The sequence below is a fragment of the Euphorbia lathyris genome, chromosome 8, assembly GCF_963576675.1.
Source record: "Euphorbia lathyris chromosome 8, ddEupLath1.1, whole genome shotgun sequence".
In the NCBI taxonomy this organism is placed as follows: domain Eukaryota; kingdom Viridiplantae; phylum Streptophyta; class Magnoliopsida; order Malpighiales; family Euphorbiaceae; genus Euphorbia; species Euphorbia lathyris.
This window is the reverse complement of record NC_088917.1, coordinates 52,027,535-52,034,629: the sequence shown is the minus strand read 5'-3', so window position 1 is coordinate 52,034,629 and position 7,095 is coordinate 52,027,535. Positions and strand designations below refer to the sequence as shown.

The 7,095-nt window shown below is 43.1% G+C and overlaps 1 non-coding gene across 1 annotated transcript; it reads left to right on the top strand.

The window, feature by feature from the left end:
* Positions 1–4,505: 4,505 nt before the first annotated feature.
* Positions 4,506–4,612, top strand: LOC136204429 (small nucleolar RNA R71). The gene has a single exon (XR_010675270.1). It is a non-coding gene; the product is annotated as a small nucleolar RNA R71 (small nucleolar RNA).
* The last annotated feature ends 2,483 nt before the right edge of the window (positions 4,613–7,095 follow it).

Here is a 7,095-nt window from a genome sequence, read left to right as displayed (position 1 = left end):
AAAAACTCCCTCAGGGGGCCTCTATGTAACGCAGTGTTTCCACTACGCCCAAGTTATCTTCATAAATTTTCAGATGTTGCCCGTTGACCTTGAAAGGGGCATTGTGGCCGTCTGTGATCTCGACTGCTCCGGAGGAGAATAACTGGGTGACCTCAAACGGTCCATACCACCTCGACTTCAGCTTACCAGGGAATAATCGCTGCCTGGAGTTGTACAGTAAAACCTTATCCCCTACCTCAAAGTGGCGTTTGATTATTCTCTTGTCATGCCATCTTTTCGTCCTCTCCTTGTAGATCCGTGAATTCTTATAGGCACTGAGCCTGAACTCTTCCAGGGCATCAAGCTGCAATAACCGTTTCTCACCTGCAACTCGTGTATCAAAGTTTAGAAAACAGGTAGCCCAGTAGGCTTTATGTTCGAGTTCTACAGGGAGATGACATGCCTTACCGTAAACTAGCCTGAATGGGGACATGCCAATTGGTGTTTTGAACGCTGTCCTATATGCCCACAAGGCATCATCTAATTTGAGTGACCAATTATGCCTAGAGGAATTTACTGTTTTTTCAAGAATGGTTTTGATCTCTCTATTTGACACTTCAACTTGACCACTGGTCTGGGGATGATACAGGGTAGCCACTTTATGAGTGACCCCGTATTTATGCAGGACCTGTTTAAAAGTTTGGTTACAAAAATGAGACCCGCCATCGCTAATAATGGTGCGGGGGGTGCCAAACCGTGTGAAGATATTCTTTTGCAAGAATCGGATGACAGCCCGCGCATCATTACTAGGCAGGGCTACAGCCTCCACCCATTTAGAAACGTAGTCCACGGCTACAAGGATGTACTCGTTATTGAACGACTTCGGGAAAGGTCCCATAAAGTCTATCCCCCAAACATCAAAGATTTCACAGACTAAAATTGGTTTCATAGGCATGGCATGTCTCTGTGAAATGTTACCAGTTCGTTGACACTTATCACAGTTTTTAACAAAATTAAAAGCGTCATGGAAGATTGTGGGCCAATAGAACCCACTTTGGAGTACTTTAGCTGCAGTTCTGTCCGCGCCATGGTGGCCACCTACCTCTTTAGAATGACAGAATGCAAGGACGGAAGCTACCTCCTCCTCAGGAATGCACCGACGGATGATGTTGTCGCCACAAACCTTGAATAGGTAGGGATCATCCCAGAGGTACTGCTTTGCGTCGTGCAGGAACTTCCTCCTCTACTGGTAAGAGAGGTCTGGAGGGATCAGCTTTCCTACAAGGAAATTAGCAAAATCGGCAAACCAATGGACATGTCTAATTGACAGTAAGTGCTCGTCGGGAAATGTCTCCTGGATGTCTGCATCGGTGTCTGTATCCACCTCCTCTTGTTCCAATCTAGAAAGATGATCAGCAACCACATTTTCAACTCCCTTCTTATCTCGTATCTCCAGATCAAACTCCTGCATTAATAGAATCCACCTAAGGAGTCTAGGTTTGGCATCCTGTTTTGAAAACAAATACCTCAATGCAGCATGGTCAGTGTAAACAATAACCTTTGAAAGCACCAAATATGAACGAAACTTGTCAAGTGCAAAAATCACAGCTAATAACTCTTTTTCTGTGGTGGTATAATTTAATTGAGCGTCATTCAGAGTTCTACTAGCATATGAAATTGGTCGGCAAATTTTATCCACTTTCTGACCTAAGCATGCACCTATAGCTGTGTCACTGGCATCACACATTAGCTCGAATGGTAAATCCCAGTTGGGACTAACCATTATGGGAGCTTTAATCAATCTGTCTTTTAAAGTGTTAAAAGATTCAAGACATTCAGGTGTGAAAACAAAATTGGCATCCTTCAGCAACAATTGGGTCATAGGCCTGGCAATTTTAGAAAAATCCTCAATAAAGCGCCTATAAAAACCAGCGTGGCCTAAAAAACTCCTAACTGCTTTGACATTGGAAGGGGGAGGTAGTTTTTCAATGACCTCAACTTTAGCCGGGTCTACCTCAATCCCTTTTCGTGATACCTTATGCCCTAAAACTATACACTCAGTGACCATAAACTGACACTTTTCCCAGTTTAGGACTAGGTCAGTTTCCTCACATCTTTGCAGCATTAATCCCAAATTATGCAAACAGCTATCAAAAGTGGTACCAAAAACAGAAAAATCATCCATAAAGACCTCCATGAATTTTTCTATCATATCAGAAAATATAGCTGTCATACACCTCTGAAACGTAGTAGGTGCATTGCATAACCCGAAGGGCATCCGTCTATATGCAAATGTCCTAAAAGGGCAAGTGAAAGTGGTCTTTTCCTGATCGTCAGGATCCACTGATATTTGCATGTAGCCCGAATACCCATCCACACAACAGAAGAAAAACTTACCTGCCATGCGTTCAAGCATTTGATCAATGAACGGAAGAGGGAAATGATCCTTCTTGGTGGCGTCGTTCAATTTCCTGTAGTCCACGCACATTCGCCACCCGGTGGTTTTCCGCACCGGGATTAGTTCATTCTTCTCATTCAATGTCACTGTTGTGCCCCCCTTCTTCGGCACCATATGCACGGGACTCACCCACTGGCTGTCAAAGATTGGATAGATCATCCCTGCATCAAGCAACTTAATTACCTCAGCCTTCACTACTTCCTTCATTTTTGGGTTGAGTCTTCTCTGTGGTTGAGCAGTCGGCTTCACCTTATCCTCCATATAGAGCCGGTGTTCACAGAGAGACGGGCTGATTCCCTTGATGTCAGACATTTGCCATCCAAACGCTCCCTTATGCTTCCTCAGCACCTCCACTAAGCGATCTTCCTCAGGACCTGTAAGTTCAGCCGAAATAATCACAGGTAAGTGTGAAGGAGGTGCCAAGAACAGATATTTTAAATGGGCAAGTAAGGGTTTGAGATCGAGGGTTGGTGGTTCTTCAATCGAGGTCTTAGGCTTTGTCTTGGTTCCTCTGTCCAGGAGTTCATCGTGCTGGGCCCAATGACAACCCTCTTTACCTTCTCCCTCGGTCTCCAAATCCAATGGCTCCTCATCTAGTTCAATACTCAGGTTCCGTTCTTCAGTTTCCTGGAAAACATTCTCAACCAAAGAGTCAGTTACGCTCAGAAAATTACAACATTCATCATCAACAGGAAATTTCATAGATTTTAGAATGTTGAATTCAACTTCCTCGTTTTGAAGCCTGAGAATCAGTTTGCCTCCCTCAACATCAATCAATGTTCGTCCAGTGGCGAAAAAAGGCCTCCCTAACAAGATCGGGACTTGATCATCTTCTTCAATGTCCATGATCACGAAGTCAGCTGGGAAGATGAACTGATCTACCTTGACCAAAAGGTCTTCCACCACTCCAACCGGACGCCTTATAGACCTGTCAGCCAACTGAATTGTGACTGACGTAGGCTTTGGGTCTCCCATTCCTAATTTCCTGTAAACAGACAACGGCATAAGATTTATGCTTGCACCAAGATCACATAAAAGCACGTTTAAAATGAACCTTGCCTATTGTACAGGGAATGCTAAAACTACCAGGATCTTTAGATTTTTTAGGTAACGGATTTGTTAGCATGGCAGAACATTCCTGGCTTAGCATTACAGTCTCATGATCTCCTAATTTTCTCTTTTTAGAGATCAGTTCTTTTAAAAATTTTCCATACACAGGCATATTCTCAAGAAGTTCAAGAAACGGGAGGTTAATCTCGATTTTCTTAAACACATTCAACATTTTGGAATAATCCTGTCTAACTTAGCTCTCCCAGAAGTAGGATAAGGCAAGGTAACCTGTGTTGGTGGTACATCAGTTTCAGTAATCGGAGTTGGATCAGAAACACTTACCTATGGAGCAGACGGGGTAGAGATATTACCAGGAATCGGGTCTGAAGCCTTGTCTTGCTGAGGCACAAAGGCTGGTGCGCTTACCTGTGTTTCGCTCCTAAGCGTGATTGCTCGTGCTTCCTCTTCTACCAATTTACTGACCTGTGTTTGAAGCCTTTGGCAGAAAGCTTCATTGTGTGCCAATCTTCCTTCTATGGCACTCAGGCTCTCTCTCAGGACATCTATACTTTTCTCCCATTCAGTCTCAGAACCTGATCCTCGATGTCTGTCCTGCTGCCAATGTGTGCCATTTGACCCATACTGTTTTAGATAATGGATCTGTTCAAGTACAATCGGGCACTCCACGTTCTTATGCCCTCCACTACACACCTCACAGCTTGCTACTGGTTCCGATGATTTTAGGTGAGTTTCCAGTAGATCTACTTTTTCTCTAAGCGCTGCTATCTGATGATTTGATTCTAAAAATATTCCAGGGAACTCTTTGGCTGTTGTGCCTCTTCTTGGAGCCGGCTTCTCAACTTGCCAACATGCGCTCCGTTCAGCTAATTCTTTCATCAGATTGTATGCTTGAACTGCAGTCTTGTTGAATAGATTTCCTCCCGCTGTTGCATCCAGAAAGGCACGGCTGACAGGAGATATTCCTGAGTAGAACATATCAACAAGCTGGTACCGCTGGTAACCATGGTGGGGGCACCGTCTTAACAACTTCTGGAACCTCTCCTAGGCTAGATGCAAGTTCTCACTATCGAACTGCCTAAACGAGGTGATGTCGCTTCTGAATTGTGCAGTCTTTGACGGAGGGAAGTACTTTGCTAGAAGCGCTGATACTGTAGTGTCCCAATCAGTGAGAGACCCTGGCTCAATGGATTGTAGCCATTCTGCAGCTTCTTCTTTCAAAGAAAATCTAAACAGCTTCTGGAAGATCTGTTCAGATGCGACGTCTTCACACTTGAAAGTGCTGCAGTATTCCATGAATTTGTCAAGATGTGAGTTAGGATCTTCGTAGTAATCCCCACCGAACTGTCCCGAGTTCTGGATCATCTGAATCATTGTTGGTCTGATTTCAAATGACATTGCTGTTATTGTCGGATCGAGGATGCCAGAGGTGCTTATAGGCCGCTTTGCCCTCAACAGCTCCATGACCGACGGATCTTCGGCCATTGTGTCACCCTTTTTCGTCCTGCAAGAACAATATCAGCTTAAGAATCAAAATGCAATGATGAGTAATTCCCAGAACCTCGGTTCTTGGAATTCCAAACAATTATATAAACCTATCACCAAAAGTAAACTAGTTATAAACAAAAATAGTCCCCGGCAACGGCGCCAAAAACTTGATGCTCGTAAAATATATAGCAGTTGACAGGACAAGTGTATCCTATCGCAGCAAGTAATATAGTGCTAAGCACAGGATCGAACCACAAGGACTATTTATCACAACTAGTCGGCCCAAAGTGGGAACACAATTGTTCGGAAGGGTAAATATGGAGTAGAGTGATTAAAGAGGCTAATTTCTAAAATGAAAGATAAAAATGTTTGACAGGGAAGAATTCGAATTAATTGATGAGACAATCTAAGATGGGGATTCCCTTAATTGGATCCCATGTATGATTTACTGGGATTTAGTTTCATATCATAATGATAATTGACGGTAACCACCTAATTAACCACGTGGAGATTGTCAGTCTCCTGTAGTCTATTCACATGCATTTGGTTGACGGCTTGATTAGGCATATAACCTAGGGCATGCAAAGCATTAGGGTCTGTGGTGATTAAGGCTAAAGCCGTAGCCCAGCCACTAGCCCGCACTCCTAGTGGTCTCTAGCGAGGTCAGATTATGCTAATTCGGATTAGGTAATTCCTTGGTCAGGTATCTACCTATCTGCAATCCTAAATTTGTCAGACTCAAGGCATTAGGTTCTGCTATGTCAGGCTAGTTGATCATCATCGAATCTCATTCTAGCAATCATCCTATCTCTGACAAATCTAGACATTAAGCTCACATAATCTAATCAATTGGAAACAATCCAGTAAACTAAATCCCTAATCATACATGGTTACGCAATCAATTTATCCCCATCCCAGATTGGATGGGGATTAGTTCATAGTTAAATTAAACAAGCAACTATAACACGCATTATAAGCCTGAATCATCATTAATTCAAATAAGCAAAAAGCAAGAGACAGAGTAAGGAATTAGGAATATAAAACCCGATTTTGTCTGATTCTGATTACACAATGGAGAGAACTCCCCTCACTAATCTTCAATAAAACAGCAATTACAATGGTAGAAAACCCTAAAATCTACTAAAAAGAAGAAGGAAGGAGGAGGAAGAGATCAATAAAGCAGAAAAAGAAAAAGGTAACCCTCACAAAGGAGGCACATTGTTCTATTTATAGTGCTAGGTGTGTCGGGGGTATTTTGGACATTTATTTTGGCCAGAATTCGCGCCCTAGAGGTGAGAAAACGCTGGGAAATTGCTTCTCAGTGTCTCGTCTCGTCGAGACAAGAGGTGTCTCGACGAGACGAAAGGGTGTCTCGGCGAGACAATGGGTGTCTCGTCGAGACACCACGTGATGGTTCCCTTTGGGAACCATCGGGCCGCCTCATCTCGGTGAGACAGGCTGTGTCTCGGCGAGATGAGGGCCTGTCTCGATGAGACAAACACTGTCTTGGCGAGACAGGTGTTGAGAAGTCCGCAAACCCTTCCTGGACGCATCTGTTTCGGTCCCTGCTTCCAGCATTTGTTCTGGTGGTCCTTGAACTGTCCGGAAATGCTCAAAACGTCCTAAAAACACCTGAGAATACAGAAAATGCCATAAATAACGGAAATGATTCCTTTTAACTAATAGATAGCAAAATGATACTGAAATTGAATGGAAATAAAGCAAAAACGAACTAAAACAATCCTAAAAACCCTATATAAATGGGAGCTATCACTTGTGGAAGACTTGACTCTAAACCCTTGCAAGGTGATAGCTTAAGAGTAGAAATACAGATTTCACTTAACCTATCTTTTTGAGTTGACTCGGCCAATAACAAGTAAAACGAACGTCTCGCTATATGTGACTTGACATTACCCATAGTCATAAGATTCAGTTCAAGGATGTAGTTGATAAAGGATCGTATTATACCGTAACTAATACGGAAGGGTTAACGACAGAATCAACCTGTCTTCTTAACGGACTCTGGGGGAATGATTACAGACTTGCCAATAACATACTCTGTACATCATTCCGTTATGCAAGGGATTAAATATAATTCTTGA